This window comes from Giraffa tippelskirchi, chromosome 4 (genome assembly GCF_054371585.1).
Source record: "Giraffa tippelskirchi isolate mGirTip1 chromosome 4, T2T-mGirTip1v1.2.pri, whole genome shotgun sequence".
In the NCBI taxonomy this organism is placed as follows: Eukaryota; Metazoa; Chordata; class Mammalia; order Artiodactyla; family Giraffidae; genus Giraffa; species Giraffa tippelskirchi.
In genome coordinates, this window is record NC_137278.1 from 137,233,334 (window position 1) to 137,260,971 (window position 27,638).

Sequence of the window (27,638 nt, forward strand, 5' to 3'; positions counted from 1 at the left end):
CTACTATACAAAGCCTGGATGGAGCTCAGAAACTTACATAAAAGCAGTCAGACAAAAATAAAAGAGAACATGTTGTATGATTATAAATATATAAAGCTCAAAACACAGGCAAAATGAAACTACAGTGGTTAGGGAAGTATTCTAAGTGGTAAAACTACACAGAAAAGCAAGAAAGCAAAGAGCATACAAGTGAGATAAGGGTTACTTTGGAGAAACAGAGGCTTATTATTAGGAAATACAGAGGGTTTATGGGGTGCCAGCAATTTTTGTTTGTTTGCGTAATACAAATGGTAATAACATGGGTAACAGGGGTGTCACTTAAAAATATTTGATAATTCATAAAAGCTGGGGTTCTAGGTGACTCAGTGGTAAAGAATCTACCTGCAATGCAGGAGATACAGGAGACTTGGACTCGATCCCTGGGTGGGGAAGATCCCCTGGAGGAGGGCATGGCAACCCACTCCAGGATTCCTGCCTGGAGAATTCCACGGACAGAGGAGCCTGGTCACCTACAGTCCATAGGGTCGCACAGTCAGACATGACTGAAGCGACTTAGGATGCATGCAGTCAATAATTAAGTTACACATGTGTGTGTTCTATATGCTTTTATGTAGGTATGTTATTTCCATATATTAAAAAAATTACCAAAAAGAAAGTACTTGTTATTATAGAAAAGATTAAGAAATGGTAGCTATTACTGTCATAGATGAAACACTGGGCTAGCAAAAGATAAACCCAGCTTTTGGGAGAAAAATTATTTTTAGGTTGAATTGGAAGGCCCCACAAAGGGAAGAGGAAGAACAAGAGAAAATTTCTGAAATATGAGCAAGCCTGCGTGTATTGGAGCAGTGCAAGTAGTGAACTGTCTTGGCTAGAGCAAGCACAATATAAAGAAATCATAAAAGATGAAGCTGAAAATTAATGATGTAGGAAAGGGCACTGAGTACCCACAAGGTAATTTAGTCCCTGTTTCAGAGCCTGTGGACAATTCACATTTGGAATTTAGACTGTTTTGAGTTTCTTCCACAAGGCATTGCATTTAAAACAGCTTTCTGCTTTTTAACTAACCATGTTTCTTGGTATCTCTTAATGGAAAAGTGGTGATATAGCCTTATCAAATGCAAGGACTACCATTTTGCCATCCATAATGCCTGATAAGGTAGAGATTAAATCAAGTGCCATTTGAAAGACTCATAAACATGGAGATCTGCTTCACTGATTTCAAGGGATGAAGCAGAAAGTCACCTCAAAGCACGTGTTCCCTTGGTTCCAGGAAGAATCATGCTGGTAATTTTCCAGAAGTTCCACGCATTAGGATAAGAAAGTGACTGGGGAAGCGGAATAGGAAAGAGTGTATTAAACCTCTGAGACTCTTGCAAAAATTCTCCAAGATCCCTGACATGCAGAGCTAGTTACTGGGGAGGAAATGGGTCCATCTACTCCTCAAGAGGGGAGGTACACAGGCTTGTGAAGGATGTGACTGTAGCCCAAGGGTAGGACAGAATGCCGAGGCCTCCCCAAACCAAACCTGCCAGTAAAGTGTGACTGATGGGAGCTCCTCCAAACTTCTAAACATTCTGAAGGGGGATATGCTCATGGCCCAGGTCGGGTCTGGGCCAGGGAGGGCTCCAAGGCATAGTGGACAGGAGTGTGTGTAATGATGTGGGTGCAAGCTTTAAATGACATACTACATGGCAGCTAGACCCAAGAACAGTAGAAGAATAATCAATAGCTTCCTCGATGGCTCACATTTGAAAAAGACCCCAGGGACCCCACATTGGATCAGGTAAGGCACAAAATTTAAGGTCAGCTGGGTATGGAAAGAAAGCTGAGCACCAAAGAATTGAACCTTTTGAACTGTTACTGGAGAAGACTCTTGAGAGTCCCTTGGACTGCAAGGAGATCAGACCAGTCAATCCCAAAGGAAATCAATCCTGAATATTCATTGGAAGGACTGATGCTGAAGCTGAAGCTCCAATAATTTGGCCACCTGATGCAAAGAACTGACTCATTGAAAAAGACCCTGATGCTGGGAAACATTGAAGGCAGGAGGAGAAAGGGACAACAGAGGATGAGATGGTTGGATGGCATCACTGACTCGATGGACATGAGTTTGAGCAAGCTCCAGGAGTTGGTGATGGACAGGGAGGCCTGGTGTGCTGCAGTCCACGGAGTCAAAAAGAGTCAGACACGACTGAGTGACTGAACTGAACTGGATAGATAAAATTTTAAAAGGGAGACTGGACTCCTTGCTAATTAACGCACAAAGAGTCTCAAGTCATCAATTTGAAAAGTTAAAATAAATCAGGACCAAAGTTGTCCTCTGAGTTTGTAAAGCATTCATGTCACCAATATACTGCCAGAGATTTCTGCCCAATCAGCTTAAATCTGCTGGGTGTATATCTCATCCTCCACAAATACTAAAAGCATAGGATTTGGGTAGGAATTAAAGGTCTATCTGCCTAGAGACTTCTTTTCAACCACTTCAGATAAAAGGAACATATCCAACCCTAAAAAATAGCCACTAAAAATGCCTCCCAGGCTGCAATTTAACTTGAAAGAGAGGGTCAGCTACTTATTCATTCTTCTGCCAATACTGACTGAACACCTCCCGTATGCCTGGAACTGTGTGAGGTGCTGGGAATACAAAGATGAACAAGACGTGGTCATTACCATTTAGCAAATGAAAAAATACATGCAAATAAGTCAACAGAGTCCTATGTGAACAATGCTGTACACCAGGGGAGAGGCAGAGATGAGAGACTCCCAATTCTTCTGGTATGAAAGAGAGGGGCCAGGGAAGAGCAGGCTTCACAGAAGAGGGACAGAGGAGGGAAGATGCGTTTGAAGTAGAAGGAAGCAGATGTACAAAGGCAGAGAGAATTGAAAGCAGCAAGCATGTTAAAGGGAGCAGCAAGGGCCACTCAGAGCTGCTGCTGGATGCCCAGTGAGACAGGAAGGGAGGCCAGGAAGCCAGGGCTGTATCACGAAGGCTTTGCAGAGCCTTCACAATCTGTTTCTTAAAATACTTTACTGAAATGGGAGCATCAGAACAATAATTTCCAACTCCTGTATCCTTGCATTTACCTGGATGTTATCTACTTCATGTCTTTAAAATGCTTTCCATTTAGGAAATTATTATCAGTCAGGGTTCTCCAGAGAAATAGACCAGTAGGAGATGATAGGTAGATAAAACAGATAGATAGACAGAGGACAGAGAGACTTAGAAAGACAGACATGCATACATACACACGCACATACAAATATACATAAACAAAAAGATTTCTTTCAAAGAACTGGCTTATGCAATTGTGGGGACTGGCAAGCCTCAGGCCTGCAGGGCAGGCCAGTACGTTGGAACTTCTTGGGAAGGAACTGATACTGCAATCATCAGGAAGAATTTCTTGTTTCTTTGGGAAACCCATTTTTGCTCTTCAGTCAGTCCAGTCATTTCTGTCACTCAGTCGTGTCCGATCTTTGCAACCCCATGAACCACAGCACACCAGGCCTCCCTGTCCATCACCAACTCCCGGAGTTTACCCAAACTCATGTCCATTGAGTTGGTGACACTATCCAACCAACTCATCCTCTGTTGTCCCCTTCTCCTCCAGCCCCCAATCCTTCCCAGCATCAGGGTCTTTTCAAATGAGTAAGCTCTTCGCATGAGGTGGCCAAAGTATTGGAGTTTCAGCTTCAACATCAGTCCTTCCAATGAACACCCAGGACTGATCTCCTTTAGGATGGACTGGTTGGATCTCCTTGCAGTCCAAGGGACTCTCAAGAATCTTCTCCAACACCACAGTTCAGAAGCATCAATTCTTCGGTGCTCAGCTTTCTTCACCGTCCAACTCTCACATCCATACATGACTACTGGAAAAACCATAGCCTTGACTAGATGGACCTTTGTTGGTAAAGCAATGTCTCTGCTTTTTAATGTGCTATCTAGGTTGGTCACAACTTTCATTCCAAGGAGTAAGTGTCTTTTAATTTCATGGCTGCAATCACCGTCTTCAGTGATTTTGGAGCCCATAAAAATAAAGTCAGCCACTGTTTCCCAATCTATTTGCCATGAAGCGACGGGACTGGATGCCATGATCTTAGTTTTCTGAATGTTGAGTTTTAAGCCAACTTTTTCACTCTCCTCTTTCACTTTTATCAAGAGGCTCTTTAGTTCTTCACTTTCTATAGTAAGGGTGCTGTCATCCGCATATCTGAGGTTATTGATATTTCTTCCGGCAATCTTGATTCCAGCTTATGTTTCTTCCAGCCCAGTGTTTCTCATGATGTACTCTGCATATAAGTTAAATAAGCAGGGTGACAATATACAGCCTTGATGTACTCCTTTTCCTATTTGGAACCAGTCTGTTGTTCCATGTCCAGTTCTAACTGTTCCTTCCTGACCTGCATACAGGTTTCTCAAGAGGCAGGTTAAGTGGTCTCATATTCCCATCTCTTTCAGAATTTTCCACAGTTTATTGTGATCCACATAGTCAAAGGCTTTGGCATAGTCAATAAAGCAGAAATAGATGTTTTTCTGAAACTCTTTTGCATTTTTGATGATCCAATGGATGCAAATTAGAAGCTCCTGCTTTTTTTCATTTTAATTAAAAATTGTGAGCTTGACACCCAAGGTCAGGAGCGGTGGCCGAGAGGATATACCACACATCCAAGGTCAGGAGCAGCAGCTGTCAGGAGATACCCCACATCCAAGGTAAGGAGTGGCAGCTGCACTTTGCTGGAGCAGCTGTGAAGAGATAATCCCACGTCCAAGGTAAGAGAAACCCCACTAAGACAGTAGGCACTAAGAGAGGGCATCAGAGGGCAGACAGACAGAAACCACAATCACAGAAAACTAGCCAATCTAATCACATGGATCAGAGCCTTGTCTAACTCAATAAAACTAAGTCATGCCATGTGGGGCCACCCAGGATGGACGAGTAATGGTGGAGAGGTCTGACAGAATGTGTCCACTGGAGAAGGGAATGGCAAACTACCTCAATATTCTTGCCTTGAGAACCCCATGAACAGTATGAAAAGGCAAAAAGATAGGACACTGAAAGATGAACTCCCCAGGTTGGTAGGTGCCCAATATGCTACTGGAGATCAGTAGAGAAATAACTCCAGAAAGAATGAAGGGACGGAGCCAAAGCAAAAACAACACCCAGCTGTGGATGTGACTGGTGATAGAAGCAAGGCCCAATGCTGTAAAGAGCAATATTACCTAGGAACCTGGAATGGTAGGTCCATGAATCAAGGCAAATTGGAAGTGGTCAAACAGGAGATGGCAAGAGTGAACATCGACATTCTAGGAATCAGCGAACAAAAATGGACTGGAATGGGTGATGTTAACTCACACGACCATTATATCTACTACTGTGGGCAAAAATCCCTTAGAAGAAATAGAGTAGCCATCAGAGACAATGGAAGAGTCTGAAATTCAGTACTTGGATGCAATCTGCAAAGCAACAGAATGATCTCTGTTTGTTTCCAAGGCAAACCATTCAATATCACGGTAATCCAAGGCTATGCCCCAAACAGTAATGCTAAAGAAGCTGAAGTTGAATGGTTCTATGAAGACCTACAAGACCTTCTAGAACTAACACCCAAAAAAGATGTCCTTTTCATTATAGGGGACTGGAATGAAAAAGTAGGAAGTCAAGAAACACATGGAGTAACAGGCAAATTTGGCCTTGGAGTACAGAATGAAGCAGGGTAAAGGCTAGTAGAGTTTTGCCAAGAGAACGCACTGGTCATAGCAAACACCCTCTTCCAACAACACAAGAGAAGACTCTACACATGGACATCACCAGATGGTCGACACTGAAATCAGATTGATTATATTCTTTGCAGCCAAAGATGGAGAAGCTCTATTCAGTTAGCAAAAACAAGACCGGGAGTTGACTGTGGCTCAGATCATGAACTGCTTATTGCTAAATTCAGATTTAAATTGAAGAAAGTGGGGAAAACCACTAAACCATTCAGGTATGACCTAAATCAAATCCCTTTGACTATACAGTGGAAGTGAGAAATAGATTTAAGGGACTAGATCTGATTGACAGAGTGCCTGATGAACTATGGATGGAGGTTCTTGACACTGTACAGGAGACAGGGATCAAGACCATCAACAAGAAAAAGAAATGCAAAAAAGCAAAATGGCTGTCTGAGGAGGCCTTACAAATAGCTGTGAAAAGAAGAGAAGCCAAAAGCAAAGGAGGAAAGGAAAGATAATGCAGAGTTCCAAAGAATAGCAAGGAGAGATAAGAAAGCCTTCCTCAGGGATCAGTGCAAAGAAATAGAGGAAAACAACAGAATGGGAAAAACTAGAGATCTCTTCAAGAAAATTAGAGATACCAAGGGAACATTTCATGCAAAGATGGGCTCAATAAAGGACAGAAATGGGATGGACCTAACAGAAGCAGAAGACATTAAGAAGAGGTGACAAGAATACACAGAAGAACTATACAAAAAAAGATCCTCATGACCCAGATAATCATGATGGTGTGATCACTCACCTAGAGCCAGACATCCTGGAATATGAAGTCAAGTGGGCCTTAGGAAGCATCACTACGAACAAAGCTAGTGGAGGTGATAGAATTCCAGTTGAGCTATTTCAAATCCTAAATGATGATGCTGTGAAAGTGCTGCACTTGATATGCCAGCAAATCTGGAAACCTCAGCAGTGGCCACAGGACTGGAAAAGGTCAGTTTTCATTCCAATCCCAAAGAATGCTGAAACTACCGCACAATTACACTCATCTCAAACTCTAGTAAAGTAATGCTCAAAATTCTCCAAGCCAGGCTTCAGCAACACATGAACCGTGAACTTCCAGATGTTTTTTCTCTTAAGGCTTTTCAATTGATTTGATGGGGATTCTCACATTTTGGAAAGTATGCTCCTCTACTGCAAATCAACTGATTGCAAGTGTTTACCACATCTACAAAAGACCTTCATGGCAACACCTAGATTTGTGTGGATTCAAAAGCTGGGTACTAGAGCTTACCTGAGTTGACACATAAAACAAACCAGCACAGAAGTCATATTCCCAATTTACACTTAAAGATGGACTTGTTTTTATGTTCTAAAATATAATGCCCATCAACATCTGATACAACATTTTAAAATCTCTATGATTGTAATTTTAGAATTTAATACAGAATCCTTGTAGCATTGCATCTACTCTCTCTAGCACACATACACACAAAAATATAAATAGAATCTCATGAAATAGAGATGATACTTCTCATCAATCCTCTGAGAAGTCCATACTGATTTAGCTAAACCTTAATATTTTATCATTCAAAAATACTGAATAAATACTGAAATAGTACAGTAGTTCTGAAATTTTAATTCAATTTCCAAGAACCCAGACCTGTACCTTAATCTATAATGAGTTCCATCTGAGCAACATTCATGCTCAAAATATGCTTCTAGACATCTTTATAGAGTCCTTGAGAACTGGTTGATTACAGGGCAGGAGAGGGCATGGGACACACCTCTCAGCCTCTTAACTGTGGTTGCCCTGTATGTGTCCCAACAACCAGAAACCAGGAATCGAGCTGAGCAGTCAGAGTCTGAACTGGGATTCTAAATCAAGGATTAACAGATAACTAAGGTCTATTTAAAGTTGCTCAGCCAATTGAAAAAAATCAAATCAGCAGCTCCAGGGAGGAGATTTAATAGAAACATGGTCACCAAAGTACAAAACCAGGCCGTGTCTGTAGGCAGTCACAAGGGAGCTGGGAGCAACGCTTGAGATGAAAAGTAGACCCTCTGGTTACACATACGGTTAGCTTTTCATCAAGCTCCTATAGCTAGAGTGAGGGCATGCTAGGAGTGCTTCAAACGAGCAGAAGAACAGGCCCCAGGGAGGTCTCCAAATAGATATCAGTTTCGGAGCGTAGTGAACCTTTCCTGATTTTAACAGGCAATGCATTAAGTGTACACATGTAAGGAAAACCAAGCACATGATGCCTTTTACTTAACATTGCACTGATAAAGTTGTCAGTGGCTTTAGTTTGTCTAACAATCCACATGCAAATCAGCTGTTCTCAAAATTGAGAACAGAAGACAGCAAAGAGGAAAACCATTATTTCTACTAATTTCAAGTATTTGTTGTCTTTTTAACTAATTGTCCCTTTTCCCCTGAACTTGTCTCTTTGCAATACGGTTTTACCTGATCTGCAAACACACCATCAAGGGCACCAGGTAATGCATGGCCCCCATCTCCTACCATCTGCTTTGAGTTCTCCCTCTTCAAGCCCTCTAGTCATCAATATATTGACTTTATGCCTGACTCTTCTTCTCTGCCCAGACTGACATTGGTTCCCAGGTCCTTCACCATGGCTAACAGGTGAGCATGCCCATTCCATCCTTTAGTTTTGACCATGCTCAGCTCATCCTCAGTCTCTGTGACACCTAGATTCACCCCAGGAGCTTTTAAGAAACATTGTCTGGACCCCTTTTCAACAGAGTCTGACTTAAGCTGGTACAGACATCAGCATTTTTTAAAATTTCCTGGTAATGCTAACACAGCCAGACTTGGAAACCACTGCTGTAGCTAAGGCCTCTTTACACTACTCCTGGTGGTCTGGAAGGCAATTTCGGGCAAGCATCAAGACCACATTGATCTACAAAGGTTCTTGGGGGTCACTACAAAGGACCCCTGTAAAGCAGAATATATTCTAAAAATCATAAGCTCCATAAGAGTTATAAGCACCAAATGACACATTTAAGTACACTTGAACAGATGAAAAGTGATCAAAGCTGGAGCTTATGAAAAGGAAACATTTACAGCCTCCTGACTTCAAACAAAGCCCTCATTTATTCATTAGATTGAGTGCTCACCAATCTCATTCAGAATAATAGTCAATCTCATTCAGAATAACCGTGACCATCCCACCACCAGGAGACATCTAAACTCTGCTCAGAGTGCTTGAATTCTTTTAGCTGCCAAAATTCCTGATGCCAGCTCATGAAAAAATGATGGAAATATCAAAGAACACTCTGCTTTAGAATCACTGATTTAAAAGCACACAGCATATGATGACATGATTTTACCTTTGATGATTAACCAAACCAGAATTTATTTAAATTAAAAACCTTCTGGTTGAAATGAGCTGTGATCATGAGGGGATAGTGCCTGGCACCACTACATTCAAAGTAGAGTAAAAGAAATTGATATAGCTCCACCCTAACTGCTCTTATTCACTCTGGAGTAAGTTCTCCCATAAGATTAACTATGGGACAAACATGAATTATGAGTCAAGATGAGCAGTTTAATATTATTTTAGGTTCTTTAGAAATGTGAGAGTCACTCTGCTAATGGCTGCTTTATATTCCCCAATGATGCCTGAAAATGGGAAAAATAAAATGCAAGAATTGTGCTTTAAAACCACAGACAGAAATGAAACTACTTGTGATAAAACAAAAATATAATAAGATTCGTCCAAAGGGGGTTATACAAATAAACTGTGATAAGTTTAAAGAAGTGGAAAGGTTCTGATTAGTTATCCATTTTATACTTAAAGCAACTACAGATGCATGCTTGGTCGCTAGGTCATGTCTGAATCTTTGCAACCCCATGGACTGCAGACTGCCAGGCTGCTCTGTCCATGAGATTTTTTCCAGGCAAAAATATTTACTCCAGTAAAAATTAATTTAAAAAATGGCACTAATACCTGGAAAATAAAGGCTTAAGAAAAAATTTCAATGCATATTAATTTTAACAAAATGATATATTGCATTAAATATATACTGCATATGATATACTTACTTAGAGCTAACTAAGAAAGAAAAAGTAGAAGGCAGAAGAAGATGGCGGAGGAGTAAGATGGGGAGATCACCAGCCTCCCCACAAATACATGAAACACTCATCAAGATATGGAACACTACAACAAAGCAACCTCTAGGTGACAGCAGAAGACCCCAGGCCTCCGGGGCGGGGGGGGGGGTGGCGGCGGGGGCTGGTTAAGCTCCCTGAAATGAGGTAGGAAAGAGGAGCTGTGGAGAACTGTGGAGTCTTGGAAAACCAGGCAAAGCAAGGACTTCGAGGGCAGAAAGCAGAGAAAAGCTGCACTTTTCAGCCCATGAACAGCTCACAGACTGTGGACCCAACCAGACAGTAGGCTTGGGGAATGAGGAAAAGCCCATAGAAGCCCTGCAGCCTGTGGTGCCAAGAGTGGGGAGGCATATAAACTCCAGGACACGCAACCCTCGCAGCACAGAGGGCAGGCCGGCATGCCGAGAGAGGGGTGGCATACAAACCTCTGCAGTGCATACAAATTGTGAGGTGCAGAGGGCAATCTGGTGAGCCCGAGACAAGTGCACATTACCCTCGTGACACAGAGGGAGAGCTTAGGGGGCTGAGGGAAGCCCACACAAGTCTCCACGATACAGAGGGCACAGTCGGGGAGACAAGAAAAGATCCACACAAGTCCCTACCTAGCAAGCTTAGGCCAGCAGCAAAGGACAGGATCAGGGAACAGAAGCACTGGCAATGATTCCAGGGATAAGTAGGGGGCTAGCAGCAGTGAAGACATGCTGAGACGGCCACTTTGAAGTGGTGGAAATAAAAGTGTCTAACACTGCCAAAGCCAGAAGGACAGCCTAAAGGCACACTGAACCCACAGACACACCAAAACCTACCACTGGACACTGCACTGCCCTTCAGAGAGACAAGATCTAGCTCCATCAACCAGAACAGAGGCACCAGCTCCCCCAACCAGGAAAACATCACAGGACACTAACCCAACCCCATCCACAGGGGCAGACTCCACAACCAAGAAGAACTAAGACCTTGAGAACATTTTTTTTTCTTATAAATCACACTGCTTATTCCCCCTATATATTTCTACCTTCACATTAGCCTTTTGCGATGCTATGGAGTTTTCCTCTTTGTTTTTTCTTGTTAAAAAAAACTCATTTTAAGATTTTTTTCACCCTTTTTTTGCTGATTTTTCTGATTGTGTTTTGATATATTCAACTGCTTTTCTTATAGTTCTTTACTAGCTGTAGCTGTTCCTGAATATATATAAATCTTTTTCACATATGTCTATTTATTTTTGCTTTTCTATTTTTCCTTTACTTTCTTTCTCTCTTTTTTGTCACCCTTTTTTCCACCCCCTCCTTTTTGCTTTTCCCTCCCTTCTCCTTTAGCCAGACTCATCAAGAAAAAAAGGGAGAAAAATCAAATCAACAAAATTAGAAATAAAAAAAGGAGAGGTTATAACAGACAACACAGAAATACAAAAGATCATAAGATAATATTATGAGCAACTAAATGCTAATAAAATGGACAACTTAGAGAAAATGAACAGATTCTTAGAGAAGTACAACCTCCCAAGACTGAACCTGGAAGAAATAGAAATTATGAACAATCCAATTACAAACACTGAAATCGAAACTATGATCAAAAGCCTCCTGAAAAACAAAACCCCAGAGAGCTTCAGAGGAGAATTCTATCAAACATTTAGAGAAGAGCTAATGCCTATTTTTCTGAAACTCTTGCAGAAAATTGCAGAAGAAACACTTCCAAACTCCTTCTAAAAGACCACAATCACCCTGACACCAAAACCAGACAAAGACAACACACAAAAAAGAAAATTACAGGCCAATATCACTGATGAACATAGATGAAAAAATCCTCAACAAAATTCTAGCAAACAGAATTCAACAGCACATTAAAAACCTCATACACCACGATCAAGTAGGGTTTATTCCAGGGATGCAAGGATTCTTCAATATCCACAAATCAATCAATGTGATACACCATATTAACAACTTGAAAGATAAAAACCATATGATCATGTCAATAGATGCAGAAAAAGCCTTTGACAAAATTCAGCACTATTTATGATACAAATGCTTCAAAAAATGGGCATAGAAGGAACCTACCTCAACATAGTACAGGCCATGTATGATAAGCCCACAGCAAACATTATTCTCAATGGTGAAAAACTAAAAGCATTCAATCTAAGATCAGGATCAAGACAAGGATGTCCACTCTCACCACTATTATTCAACATATTTTTAAAGGTCCTAACTATCGCAATTAGAGAGAAAAAAAAAGAAATAAAAGGAATCCAGATTGGAAAAGAAGAAGTAAAACTCTCACTGTTTGCAGATGACACGATCAGTTCAGTTCAGTCACTCAGTTGTGTCTGACTCTTTGTGACCCCCTGGACTGCAGCACACCAGGCTTCCCTGTCCATTATCAACATTCAGATCTTGCTCAAACTCATGTCCATTGAGTCGGTGATACCATCCAACCATCTCATGATGGTATACACAGAAAACCCTAAATATACTATCAGAAAATTACTAAGAGCTAATCAGTGAATTCAGCAAAGTCACAGGATGTAAGGTCAATACACAGAAATCACATGCACACCTATATACTAATAATTAAAAAGAAGAAAGGGAAATTAAGGAATCAATCCCATTCACCTTTGTAATGAAAAGAATAAAACATCTAGGAATAAACTTACCTAAGGAAACAAAAGAACTGTATACAGAAAATTATAAGACACTGATGAAAGAAATCAAAGATGACATAAGCAGATGGAGAGATATTCCACGTTCCTGAGTAGGAAGAATCAATATTGTGAAAATGACTATACTACCAAATGCAATCTACAGATTCAATGCAATCCCTATCAAATTACCAATGGCATTTTTCACAGAACTAGAACAAAAAAATTCACAATTCATATGGAAATAAAAAAGACCCCCAAATAGCCAAAGCAGTCTTGAGAGAGAAGAATGGAGCTAGAGGAATCAACCTTCCTGACTTCAGACTATATTACAAAGCTATAGTCATCAAGACAATATGGTACTGGCACAAAGACAGAAATATAGATCAGTGGAACAAGATAGAAAGTCCAGAGCTAAACCCATGCACCTGTGGGTTTTTTGACAAAGGAGGCAAGAATATACAATGGGGCAAAGACAGCCTCTTCAATAAGTGGTGCGGGAAAACTGGACAGTCATGTGCAAAAGAATGAAATTAGAACACTTCCTAATGCCATACACAAAGATAAACTCAAAAATGGATTAAAGACCTAAATGTAAGAGCAGAAACAGAGGAAAGCATAGGCAGAACACTCAATGACACAAATCAAAGCAAGATCTCCTATGACCCACCTCCTAGAGTAATGGAAATAAAAATCAAAAATTTCAACTTTCTTGAAAGAAAGTTTTTCTCTTTCACTTAAGATAAGGAAACTCTGTCCTGCAATATTTGTTTTCCCAAGATGGCAGAAATAGGTAATGGCAGAATTAAAATAAAAAAATCATTCTGAAAAAAAAAAAAATCAAAAATAAACAAGTGGGACCTGATTAAACTTAAAAGCTTTTTCACAGCAAAGGAAACTATAAACGAGGTAAAAAGACAACCCTCAGAATGGGATAAAATAACAGCAAAGGAAACAACTGACAAAGAATTAATTTCCAAAATATACAAGCAGCTCATAGAACTCAATACCAGAAAAACAAACAACCCAATCAAAAAGTGGGAAAAAGACCTAAACAGACATTTCTCCAAAGAAGACATACAGATGGCTAACAAACACATGAAAAGATGCTCAACATTGCTCATTATCAGAGAAATGCAAATCAAAACTACAATGACTACCACCTCACACCAGTCAGAATGGCCGGCCATCATCAAAAAGCCTACAAGGGTAAATACTGGAGAAAGTGTGGAGAAAAGTGAACCCTCTTTCACTGCTAGTGGGAATGTAAACTGATACAGCCACTATGGAAGACAGTATAGATATTCCTTAAAAAACTAGGAATAAAACTACCATATACCCTGAGGCAACCAAAATTGAAAAAGACGCAGGTACCCCAAAATTCATTACATTTACAATATGTCACCATTTACAATAGCTAGAATACAGAAGCAATCGAGATATCCATGAACGGATGAATGGATAAAGAAGCTGTGGTACATATATACAATGAAATACTACTCATCCATAACAAGGAATGCATTTGAGTTGGTTCTAATGAGATGGACAAACCTAGAACCTGTTATACAGAGTGAAGTCAGAAAGAGAAATATAAATATTGTACACTGATGCATATATATGGAATCTAGAAAGATGGTACTGATGAATTTATTTTCAGGGCAGCAATGGAGAAACATAGAGAACAGACTTATGGACGTGGAGGGAGGGGAGGAGGGAGACAGTGAGATGTATGGAGAGAGTAACATGGAAATTTACAATACCATATGTAAAACAGATAGCCAATGAGAATTTGCTGTATGACTCATGGAACTCAAACAGGGACTCTGTGACAATCTAGAAGGGTGGGATGGGAAGGAAGATGGGAGGGAGGTTCGGTAGGGAAGGGACATGGGTGTACCTATAAGCTGATTTTGATGTATGACAGAAAACCACAAAATTCTGTAGAGAAATTATCCTTCAAATAAAAAAAGTAAGTTCCAAAAAAATAAAAAGTATTTTCCTTTCATCAATACCTACCAAAATTTATGGACGAACAAAATTACGTTGCAATCTTTCTAGTCTTCTCCAGCTCATATGCATAGTAATCTCCAGCCATACTGACTCCCCCTTGCTTTTCTAGTTCTGTGAGATTTTGCACAAGGCTGCTCCATATGCCTGAAATAGCTTCCTTTATCTTTTCAGCAGTCAACTCTTGCCTATCTCTTGAAATAAAGCTCCAGTATCAGTTTCTCTTCCTTGTCCTCTTCTTCTACCTTATAAAGCATAGTTGGGTTTTCTGTCTTCTAAATCACAGCACTTTTCCCCTTGGTTAAGGCACTTAATAAACTTTTCTTGGTTAAGTAAGTCTTAAAAAGGAATCTGAGTCATTATTCTCTGAGAAAGGGACTGGCCTGAAGATAAAATGTTACTATTTTTCATATATATATGTTCCTTTTATTTTGTTGATTTTCTTCCTGTTTTTTTAATCATAAAGGTAAAAAAAAGTTTCACTATTAAAACATAAAAAGCATCAAAGATTGGAGGGAAGATATGATCTGACATTTCATTATTCAGAACAACTATTACAATTTCCTTCCAATATATTTTCTACATAAAAATATTAAGATGTGGGTAAGGAAAAAATGTGGCAGAAGATTGGAGAGATGATAGATAACTAGATAGATAATAATTTATGAAAATTAATTACATGATGATTACAAAGAAGACAACAGATAATCAATACACCCTAATAAATGTATAATGCAAAGATACAGTAAGACATTTTACTGATACGATCTCTTAACTTGAAGAAGCAGGAAGTAGTTGAACAAACAGTATCATTCTGACATTTTTCATGGTAAAGTGAATAATAATGACTGACCACAAAGATAAAAGATTTGCATGCCCAATATATATGACATTAAAATGATGCTCTAAATTGAGTGGGAAGTTATTTCATAGTTCTTTTATCTTTCTCTCCCTCACTAATCAAAAGCAAAACAGCCTGGTTTTGTCTCAACTCCTAGTGACTTCAGGATCAGATATTGCATATAGTTTACCACTAGCCAATGAACCAGCAAACCCAGGCAGAGGAATTCTGTCAAGGGTATGTCCAGAAGCCCTGGGACAGAGTGGATAGATATTGGGGACAGAACTTATTATGGTGTAATTGATTCAACTCATGTGTTATGAATAGTAAAAGGCACTGAGATAGACAGCTAAAGATTAGAGAGGACAATTGCAATGCTATGCAGAAAGTGCTATAATTTTAAAAAATAAGCTATAACTCAAGGAAGGCTTTAATGCAGAAATGGCATCAGAATTGAAATTTAATGTATGAGTCAATTTAAGGAAGGCAAGAGGATCAGGGGGAACTTCAGGTGCAAGAATAACTAGGTAATAAAGATCATGATGCATTCAAGGAGCTCAAAGTGCTAGGAAACTGAAGCCCAAACCAAGGGCTAATTCATAGAGAGGATCAGAGTGATGACAGATGAAGATGGAAATGCAGGTAGCAACTAGAACTTGAAGAAAGAACTGTTTACATTTAATCCTGAATGTAAAGGGGGTTTTCACTGATCCTAGGTTGTATATCAGATGTCAATTTGTAATCTATTGATACTAAGCTGACAACAGCATGGAGAGTTGATTGATAAGGCCACAATGAGGTGAAATTTGACAGTCAGGAGACTGCTAAAACAAGTTAATTGAAAGACAGGCCTGACTAAGGAACCAGCAGCAGAGAAGAGGAGGCAGAGATACAGTCAAAGCTAACAAGGAACAAGAACTGACAATTTCCTCATTTGCAGGATGAGGATGCTAGGAGAAAGGATGGACTTAGAGAAACTTTTGTATTTCTGCTTCAGCAACTGAGTAGGCAGTGGGGTCATTCATCAAATTAGAAAATACAGGAAGAGAAGCACATGTGAAAAAGGAAATACACTCAGTATTGGAAAAGCTGAGATTTATCTGCCTGTGGAACACTGGAGACATGCAAAATAGGTAGCTGAATATATGAGTCTGTACTGGAATGCAGAGAAGGATGTAAGAGCACTTAGGTTAGAGGTACAGTTTGTTCTTCACAGTGACATAAGTGGGTAAAATTCTGTAAAGAAAAGAAAGAGGAACTGAGGTGAGAATCCCAAGAATATCAACCTCAAAACAATTGGAAGCAGAAAAATAATCCACGCTGCCTAAAGAGATGACTGACCCAGAGATAGAATCTGTCCAGAGACAGAAAAACTTTGGAGTATACTAATGAAATATAGGGTTTCCTGGGTAGCTCAGCTGTTAAAGAACCTGTCTGTAATGCAGAAGACCCCAGTTCAATTCCTGGGTCAGGAAGTTCCCCTGGAGAAGGGATAGGCTACCCACTCCACTATTCCTCGGCTTCCCTAATGGCTCAAATGGTAGAGAATCCGCCTGCAGTGTGGGAGATCTGGGTTCGATCCCTGGGTTGAGAAGATCCCTTGGAGGAGGGCATGGCAACCCACTCCAGTATTCTTGCCTGGAGAATCCCCATGGACAGAGGAGCCTGGCAGGCTACAGTCAATGGGGTCACAAAGAACTGGACATGACTGAGTGACTAAGTACAATGAAATATAACAAGAAATTCAAGAAAATGGAACAAAATAAGAAATTTAAAAAAGAGAAAATAATTGACTGCATGAAATACTTCAGTGAGGTGAAAAATTAAGAGTTGAAATATAACTGTTAAATTTAACATTCAGATCATGTTGACCTCAACAGAAATATGCCTTTGGTTGAGTAGAGGCAAATATTAGAATATAGTGAGTCTGATTACATTTAGGAAGAAACTAAAAGGAGACCATGAGTATAGGCATTCACTTTAATTCCAAACGCCTGGCTATAAAGGGACAGAAAGACACACTGATAATTAGGACTCATAGGCTTAAGGAGAGACACACAATTGTGTTTCTAATGGAGGGAAGTGAATCAAAATTCACGTTATCCTGTATCATGGCTATTTTTGTACATTACTTTTTTTCTCAAAGTTGCTTTACTGCAGAGGCACTAACTCAGATGTGGTAGTGGGTCAACAAATGTTACTTAATCAATGAGTAAATGAATGAGGCAATCAATCAGAAAGAATGTGAAGAATATAAAGAATATTGTATTAGGAGTATACCCAGGCTTTAAAATTACAGAAACAACCCAATGTCACAGAATAAAACTGGAAGGGGTATATGTACATCTGAGACACATTCATCTGACACCAAAAAAAGTTGCATGACTTCAGTTTAAAAAATTCCAATAATATGATGAGGAATGACAAATTTTTGATTCATCCCCAAGTCTGACAGACTGATCATAGCACTGAGTTATGAAGAAGTCTGAGGTTCTTCTTTACTAAGGTAGTGGTGGGTTTTAAGGGATTAGCAATGTGTGCAAAAAGAGGAGTGGGTGACACATGTGCTACATTAGTCATGAACCCCAAAACAGTTCATGTACCCAGTTCTGAAAGGTAAGAAAATATGTGATTTATTGTATTTTTCTTAAAATTTATTCAGAATAAAGTTTTAAAAAGAAAATCCTACAGTGAGTTGAAGGCTAGAGAAACATTTTACGCATGGCTTGTTTCAGATTCTTTTTTTTATAAAAACCAAACTAGTGTGGCTACAAATCTCCATGTAGGAATCTGGGAGAAGCAGCATTTAATAGCAAATAGTGTTTGCTTTATTCCATAATACTTAGAAGAATTTAATGTGTTCCCACCTCTACCCTTTACACCACCTACTAGTACTACTCAGGCAGTGACTTTTCAGCATCCACGATGCTCAGTGGACACTCTTTTATTAATCTCAGACGACTGCTGTGATGGAGGTGTGTCATAAGTATGATTAGCCTCACTGACTAGAGGGGAAACAAAGCACAGAATAAATTACTTTCAGAGGCTACTGAGTGAACCAGAAGTGGATGTGAGAATGGTTTCTTTGGTCAAGCAGATTCAAGACCTGATTTAGGCATATGCTCAACTATTCAAGAGTTGTACTGGACTCAGTACCTCTGAGTTATTGCGTTCATCCAATACATTGCTAAAAAAAATAGTCCTAGATGCAGAGATGAGCCCTCTATGAGTTTTATCTTGCCACAAAGTAGTGCAATTTGCATAGCAGCTCATCTGCAAACACTAGCAACTGCTTCATTCCTGACTGACATTATGCAGAGAAAGAAGAAGGAAATATAGAAGAGGAAGTTGCCATTTTTCTTTAAAATAGCAACAACTAAATAATATGTCCCCTTTGGCAAAAGTGATTAGTGGGACAAATAAAGAGAAAGAAAGGATCAACTATTCCTTTTAAATTCTATCTGGTGAATGCATTGACCTCAGTTCAACAAACACATCTGTGAATGAAGATTTTTGTCCATTTTAAACTGTCGAGAAGATCTTACTTATTTTACTATGAAGAGTCCGAATGAAAAATAAATAAAGTTATAGACTCAAATAAACAAATACTGAAAGGCCTATTTGGCCCCTAGAAGTCAGGTCAGACACTAATGATTTTTTGTCATGTTATTAAATTGGTTCAGTGTAGGAAATGAGAATTCTTATAAGCTCTATGCTACAATGACTGCATATCGTGTCTCCAGATATGAAAAAAAAAAGTTTATAGATATAATTCTGGCCATCTGTTCACAAAGAAAATAAGACTGTTCTATAAAAGTTCATTTTAATTTTAATATTAATGTTTTTTTCAAAGAAACTATGTGGATTGAGCAGATGTCCAAAGAGTTCTTGAATTTCTAGAATTTTTTTAATTAAATTAAAAAAAATTTGTATTTCCTAAATTTACCTTTTTCTTTACTTTTTGGTAGCTGTTAATAGTCTGAGCTCTGGAGGCATGCAAAGCCAGATTCAAATTCTCACCCTACATCTTACTATCCCTGAGGAACAGGGGAAAGTTTGTTTCTTATCTGACTCCTAAAATATATTCATTAAATGTGGTTTGTCTGCTATTGTTAGTGTTTTATTATACCATCATAAATTTATTATACTTTATTGAGAGGTAGACAAGTAATCATTCATTCTGACTGCCATCTAAGGAAGATACCTTAAGTTATCTGTGCAATGCTAGTAGTAAAATAGCTTAAAAAAGAGAAAAGGGATATAGCATAATAAGTAAAATACTGTATAAGCTGTTTTACAAAAGGAAGTCTACCTTTCTATGAATGGGACTAAACAGTCTTGAAATCTGATAAAGGAAATATTCTATCTATAATTGGAACTCATCTTTTATTCCTCAAACAAAATACTCAATATCACTCTGTCAATTATTAATTTGATATCAAGTATTAATTTGGATTATATAAATAAGAGAATAAATTTTCCTTATTTCCATTGTATTTTCCAGATATATATTCTATAATTGTTCCTCAATATTGTCATTCAATACAACAGACCAGTTGGAACAACTAACCCTCTTATGGTAGAAAGTGAAGAACTAAAGAGCCTCTTGATGAAAGTGAAAGAGGAGAGTGAAAAAGTTGGTTTAAAACTCAACATTCAGAAAACTAAGACAATGGCATCCAGTCCCATCACTTCATGGCAAATAGATGGGGAAACAGTGAAAGACTTTATTTTTGGGGGCTCCAAAATACTGCAGATGGTGACTGCAGCCGTGAAATTAAAATACACTTGCTCCTTGGAAGAAAAGCTATGACCAACGTAGACAGCATATTAAAAAGCAGAGACGTTACTTTGTCAACAAAGGTCCGTCTAGTCAAGGCTATGGTTTTTCCAGTAGTCATGTATGGATGTGAGAGTTGGACTACAAAGAAAGCTGAGCACTGAAGAATTGATGCTTTTGAACTGTGGTGTTGGAGAAGACTCTTGAGAGTCCCTTGGACTGCAAGGAGATCCAACCAGTCCATCCTAAAGGAAATCAGTCCTGAATATTCATTGGAAGGACTGATGCTGAAGCTGAAACTCCAATACTCTGGCCACCTGATGCAAAGAACTGACTCATTTGAAAAGAAGCTGATGCTAGGAAAGACTGAAGGTGGGAAGAGAAGGGGACAACAGAGGATGAGATGGTTGGATGGCATCACTGACTCAATGAACATGAGTTTGAGAAAACTCTGGGAGTTGGTGATGGACAGGGAGGCCTGGTGCGCTGCAGTCCATGGGGTCACAAAGAGTCAGACACGACTTAGTGACTAAACTGAACTGAAGGTATAACAGAAAGAAAACTGGAGTCCTGTTTCCAAAAATCTTAGTCTCTGTCATTAATAGTCATGTCTGACCTAAAGCAAGTTATTCACCCTCTTAGAAAATTGTGTCTGCTTTCATACATTTAAAATGAAGATAATGCTAATCATAGGGCCTTTGTGGGGCTTAAATGAATAAATAAATAAGATGTTTTAGTAACATTTAGCAAATGATACTGGCTCAATAAATGTTTGTGACACATATGAAAAATGCAACCTAAACACTACTTAATTGAAAACATTTAACTAATAAAATTTTGATTAAACTGATTGTGCTCAAAATAATTTTAAAAGTAAAGGAAGAGAGAAATGGAGGGTGGGAACCCAAAGCTATAATTTTAGTGACTTGATTTTGCAGTTACAGGTAAAATAATTAACTAATAATTCTACCTTACAGCAACATTATTCACACTCAGTTCCCAGTAACCGTTCCAGGGCAGCTAACATTTGGTAGCACCTGTTGAAATAGTTCATACACAGGCAACTCCACATCTGGCATACAGTGACCACTGATCCTTTCTCTTGTCTTAATTTCTTCTCTTCTACACTTCAAGAGCAGTGTCAATTTCACTCTTCTTCCTATAGTTTATATTACAAAGCTCAAGTCCTGGGGTTTGCTAGGTCACAATGTACCTGTGATGTTGGACACTAGATTGTTCTCTTCAACTATGACATGAATTAATTTGAAAAAAAAAAAAAAAGAACAAAATTAAATTACCTTTTAACTTCTAAAATCTGGTAAACACCAGATTAAAAAAAAAAAGTCAAGGCTGAAATACTGTCTCGGCTCAGGACAAAAGAAAAATCGTTGTATCAATTCAGCCATATGACTCTCACAAATAACACGGGCATTAATATCTGTCACCTCATTGCTGTGTGGATTCTAGTAGTAGGTGCTGGGATCCATTGGCCTGCCAAGTGATAGGATTCTAGTGGAGGTTGCATCCATGAAGAGTCAATCTCATAAAAAGATAAGGGGAAATCTGTCCCAAAGGCTGAAAACTAAAAAAGGAAAGAGAAGAATAGAAAAAAAAAATCATAGGGAATAAATATGAGGTGACATTATTGAAAGACAAAGAAGCATCAATTACAATATTTGGGGTTAGAGGAAAATTTCTATTTCTGTAATGAGTTGAGGGGTGGCACAAGCATCAATAAAAGAAAGAAGGGACATCCACACATAAGTAGAAAGATACTGTAACAGCTACAATCTATGAAATCCCAGAGGTTAGAAACGGGACCTGCAAAACTCTTGGTCAAAGGTGAGCAGGGCTCTGTGTTTCTCAGATCAGTTCTATGATTAATACCCCTTCCCTTGAACTTTCAATATCAGGCAATACAGGAACTTCTCTGGTCAAAGGCTCTGTTCAAAATTTGCAGAAAAAAAATCTTCTCAAAAGGAAGAGATATGAAGTTTGCTAAAAGAAGTAACTATATATAGCAGGAAAAAGAAGATCTCAAAGAAAGTAACCTTAAAACTTTTACCAAAAAAGTGGCAACAGAAAGTTTCAAAGAAAGTGGTCATAAAACTTTTCTGTCCTCAACTCACTGTTGCTATTGTTCAGTTGCTAAGTCATGTATGACTCTTTTGCCATCCTGTGGACTGTAGCCCGCCAGGCTCCTCTGTCCATGGGATTCTCCAGGCAGGAATACTGGAGTCAGTTGCCATTTCCTTCTTCAGGGGATCTTCCTGACCCAGGAATTAGACCCTCATCACCTACTTGGCAGGCAGATTCTTTACCCCTCAACTCATTACAGAAATAGAAATTTTCCTCTAACCACAAATATTGTAATGCCAACCAAAAAAAAAAACACAATGAACTTGAGATAAGAAGAGTAGAATAGTACTGTTTGGATCATTTCTAAAAAACGTTTGCTTATACTGCATATTGGGGCTGGAGGATGGGACAAAGATATTGGCAGGTAGAGAGAAAACGAGGAGAGAACAAAGACATAGAAAAACAGACAAGAAATAGAAATAGAGAGGTAGAGAGACAGAAAGCCAGAGAGAGACATTCAGAGAGACGAATAGGGGCAAAAAGAGACAGACTTACTGAGAGAAAAGGGACTGCCCAAGATCCCTAAGTTACTTCTCTGCATGCAGGCCGCTTCATACCTAAACCGGTTAGATGGAAGTAAATATATCACTTTAGATCTATAGATAAACAAATTTGGGGAGTTTCATGAATAAACAATTCTACATAGCCAATCCCTTATCTGGGAAATATAAATTTCCTATGGCAAATATAAATCGTACATGCTTTGCTGTGTTTTCTTCTCAATATTAATGGAGGATGGTCTGAGTTTATCCTCTAGGAAATAATTTTTCACTCTTATATCTCCCCTTAGGCTTTTTCTTCTCTTGGCTGAACAATTATTCTTTTACCTATTTTCCATGGTTCTAATTTTCTAAGCTTTTAATTATCTTTATTGGTTTCCTGAGCCTCCTCTGCCAATCCCTTCAAGCCCACCTCAGAGTGATCTAAAGACAGGAGCCACAATGAACATATACAGATCATCGTACTGTGCTTGGAGGAAATTCACCAGTTACACAGGCCACATTTCCTTGGGCCATCACAGTCTCCTCTTAATACAAACACTGCAGTTGCCCTTACTGTTATTGATGGGGAAAAGGGCATAAAAAGACTAAAGCTAGTGGAGACTCAGACTGGTAAGTGGACAGATACAAGGGCAGGAGCAGAAGATCAGAGGTGTCAGCCTCTGTCAGAGAGGAGAGAGAAGGGACGTGAGGCAGGAATGGAGAAGGGAAGCCTGACTCAGTAGGCTTGTGTGCCTTCAGTACAGCTCAATAAAGTCGCTCAGTCCTGTCCGACTCTTTGCAACCCCATGGACTGCAGCATGCCAGGATTCCCTGTCCATCACCAACTCCTGGAGCCTGCTCAAACTCATGTCCATTGAGTGGGTGATGCCATCCAATCATCTCATCCTCTGTCGTCCCCTTCTCCTCCTGCTTTCAATCTTTCCCAGCATCAGGATTGACTGGTTTGATCTCCTTGCAGTCCAGGGGACTCTCAAGCATCTTCTCCAACACCACAGTTCAGAAGAATCAATTCTTTAGCACTCAGCTTTCTTTGTAGTCCAACTCTCACATCCATACATGACTACTGGAAAAACTGTAGCTTTAACTAGACAGACCTTTTGCAGCCGAGGATGCAGAAGCTCTATATAGTCAGCAAAAACAAGACCGGGAGCTGACTGTGGCTCAGATCGTGAACGCCTTATTGTAAAATTCAGACTTAAATTGAAGAAAGTAGGGAAAACCACTATTCAGGTATGACCTAAATTAAATCCCTTACGATTATACAGTGGAAGTGACAAATAGATTCAAGGGATTAGATCTGATAAACAGAGTGCCTATCCTCCTCCTAAGAGGGCTTATGTGTGCCTTGGTGAGGACTTTTGTTTTATTCACTGGGCAATGTATGTTTTGATAGAGTGGAGAATTAGGCTTGTCTTAAGGGGTGACTATTCTGGCCACCGTTATAGTCTGATCTGGAGTTGGTGGGAGAGGTTTGTGCCCAATAATTAGTGAGGACTTTCAGTGTTTCTTGAAATACACTAGGTGAGAGCTGATGAGTCCCAAATCAAGGCAAATGCTATAGAAATGGAAGATGTGAACCCACATTCAAGGGCCATGAACGAACAGAGGGAGGAGAACCCATGAAAGAGACTGACAGCAAGCAGTCAAAGAAGCTAGAGGAGAATGGGAAGAGTGGCCCAGAGGCTTCCAAGAAGCTCTGGGACCTCCACTTGATGGGTTGCTGTGGTGACTGAAGGGGCTGCTTGTTCTGAGCAGTGGGAGCAGCAAACAAACTGCAGTGGGCTGAGTCAGAAGGAAACAGAGGTAACAACTATCCAATCTGGGAGTCTTACGGTGATGGTGAGGAAATCGGAGGGAAACTGAAGGGTCAAAGGAGCTTTGCTCTGGGAAAAGTTACAGGTCGAAGAGAAGAAGCAAAGCATGAGCAAAGTATCATCAAGCATTACATTTTTACGGATGAAAACACATCAGAATTTGGCAATGAGTGAGCCTTAGCTAAAAATAGAACGAATTGGCACTAAACACTTCTATGATATGCTGTATCAAAGCATTAATATGTGCAATAAATCTGAGATGATTAGGATATTTAAATGGAATGTATTTGTCTTGGCATGTATAGATATTTTTATATATTCCAAACTCTAACTAGCACTGCCCATGCAGAAAAAGATGACCAGTGTTACAAATACAAAGAATAAATCTCAGTTCTAACACTACTGGTCACTATACATCATTACTCCATATATTAGCAGGTAATATAATGCTAGTGATTCCCATCTGTCATATTTATGAGGTATGAAATAACCCATGTTTTTAGTTTTTAGCTTCAACATTATTTTCAGTACACCACATAATATGAAAGTACCTAGCACTGTGTCTGGCCTATTATAGAGGATAAATGTATTTAGCTAAACTCTGTTGCTATTTTTGGAGTCCTGCTATGCCCGACTGCTGTGCTCAAAAAGAATCTTTCAAATTTTAATACAGTATTAAACACCTCCTGAAAGCTTCTACAGTCTACATTCCAATGTTCTCCTACAGTCTGTAACCTGCATTCCCCTTAATGCAGCGTCATCTCATCTCACGGCCCTCATCTCGTGGCCACATACTTCCTTTGCTCCCAATTTGCAACGGCTTCTAGGTTCATTTTAGCCTTTCTATCGATACCAGTTTTTCTTGATGGACTTTTTCAAAGTTCTGTTCCATATATGGCAAAGTAATATTCAGTTTCTTTGTCTTCACCAATAATATCTGACACTGAAATTCTGACCTCTAGATTTCAAAACTGTGCGGTATGGAGTTCTAAGCCAGGATTCCACCAAACTCATCTGTCCTTCCAGGCTTCAGCTAGAGTCTCTCTATGTTTATCAGGTTCACTATATTTTATGGAGAGTTTACCACTAGTTGGGGAGAAAAAAAATCAAAATCAAATGTTTTTAAAATTTTTAAACATCCTGTTATGTCACTGTTTTTCACAAACCTAAGTAATGATGAATAATTAAACAAATACCTCAGTATGTACACCATAAAAGTATTCATGTTCCCATTTCAAATTTGGATGAAAAAAGTACAGTGCTAATAGTAATCTCTTCAACCAAGTCCACTGTGAACTATAATAACATTTAGGTTAATAAAAGCAAAATATCACTGAGATCTGAACAGGACAATGGTAAAAATAGATACAGTCATCAGGCACAAGTCTATTTAAGTGTTTTGTGCTCGAAAGTTCTAAAAAATAAGAAAAGAAAAATGCTGATACTAAGACAAGACATTTTGTTAAAGGATAATTAGTTGCCGCTCTACTTACAATCTCCTTAAAAAAGGGCGGGTAATTTCAGGTTTTCTTTTCTGTCTTTTTTAAATATATAGCCTGAAGTTGGCTTTGCCTATAACCAAATAACAGCAGATTTCTAGGCAGATGGACCGGAAACAAAGTAAAGCAAATTAACACATCATGAGACCACTCCAATCCCTGAACAGTAGAAACACACATAAGACAATGGGCTGGCCCTTTGCCAGCCACACCTGAGACAGGAAATGCCTGGGGTGAGATGAGATCAAGGAATGACACAGGGAACCGCTAAGAGGAAGCAAGAAAAGAAGAGCTTATCTATTTCATGGCTAATTTAAAAGCAATATTTCTCGAACCCATGCTCTACATTATTTGAAGAAACTGAATAAGACCCAGTCCTTCCAGAAATGTTAAGAGCGAACAAGAATAGCTAACCAGAAATTATTGGATGTCACCAAGTAGCCAATCTGGCTATTTCTCAAGAGGCTGAGAGACGGATGACAGTATACGGTCTGGCCCCCAGCCTCCAAGACTCAACAACCTGATTTTGGCAGCAGTCTAAGAAGGGCCCCATCCCAAAGGGGTTATTATATATTATAATATATTAATACAGATAAATATCACAAGGACCAAAGTCCTCATATTTGTTCAACTAGTGTATTTTTTCCCAATCAGCAGACACATCTGGGAAACAAAATTATGACCAGAAACCTGTATGGCTAACATGAACTCAAGCAACATCAGTTAGATAATTCAGTTTTTTAGTAATAAAAAACAAAAATGCCTGCTGCTTCTGTCTTCAAAGGACAGGCGCTCTGGGCAATGAAAAAGGGTTATCACTGACACCCTCTCTCCTGGACAAGGCTCAGCTACATCATTCCAATAGTGACTTCAATGACTATAAGTCCTATGCGGGGGTAGGGTCATTGTCTTCTTGTCCATCACTACGTCCTGTGTCTGGTGTCTGGTAGGCATTCAATCTAGATTTGTGGGCTAAATGAACTCAACTCACCGTTTGCTATGTTTGCAAGGCTAGCCAATAAACATTCTATTTTCAAATACATTAATATCCAATCAGGTTATTGTAGAACTTGCTGACCCAGGGAAATTTTATTCTAAAGATGACTTTACCCATATCTGCTCTGATCTATTAAATATGAACTCTCAGGAGGGATAGCTTATATTCTTTATTTCACAATTCATTATGGATGCATATCTGAACTGTCCCCAAGCATCATAAACACTCACTTTGACCTATTCTAGATTATTTCTGGTTTATATAATTCTGGTATGGCCACTAGTGAAGATCCAGAAGCCATCTTTAGTCATGGGAATTAACACTCACACTGGAATTGAGTGGGAACTGTGGGGTTGAGTCATTTCTTCTCTCTTTCCTCTTCATCCCCAATGCTACTTTTCTTCAACTTTCCTTTAAACCTAAGAGTCCACTTTAAATTCTCATTTCTACTCCTGTATTGACATGTACTCACTATCCAACCTCCATTCCTAGAGATAGAGATAGATAAAGATAAAGATAGAGATAGAGATAAATTCTATCTCTCATCTCATGTTCCTACTTATTTCCATGTTATCCCATCAAATTTC

General features: G+C 39.2%; 1 protein-coding gene across 12 annotated transcripts in view; it reads right to left on the reverse strand.

The window, feature by feature from the left end:
- The window catches only part of TMEM117 (transmembrane protein 117), a 543,516-nt gene that overhangs the window by 264,932 nt on the left and 250,946 nt on the right, over positions 1–27,638 (reverse strand). Inside the window, exon 1 of one of the 12 annotated variants that reach the window (XM_081593598.1) lies at positions 21,070–21,281. The exons of the other annotated variants lie outside the window; for them this stretch is intronic. The gene's annotated coding sequence lies outside the window, so the exon portion shown is untranslated. Of the gene's footprint in view, positions 1–21,069; positions 21,282–27,638 lie in introns of those variants that run through there. 12 annotated transcript variants of the gene reach the window in all.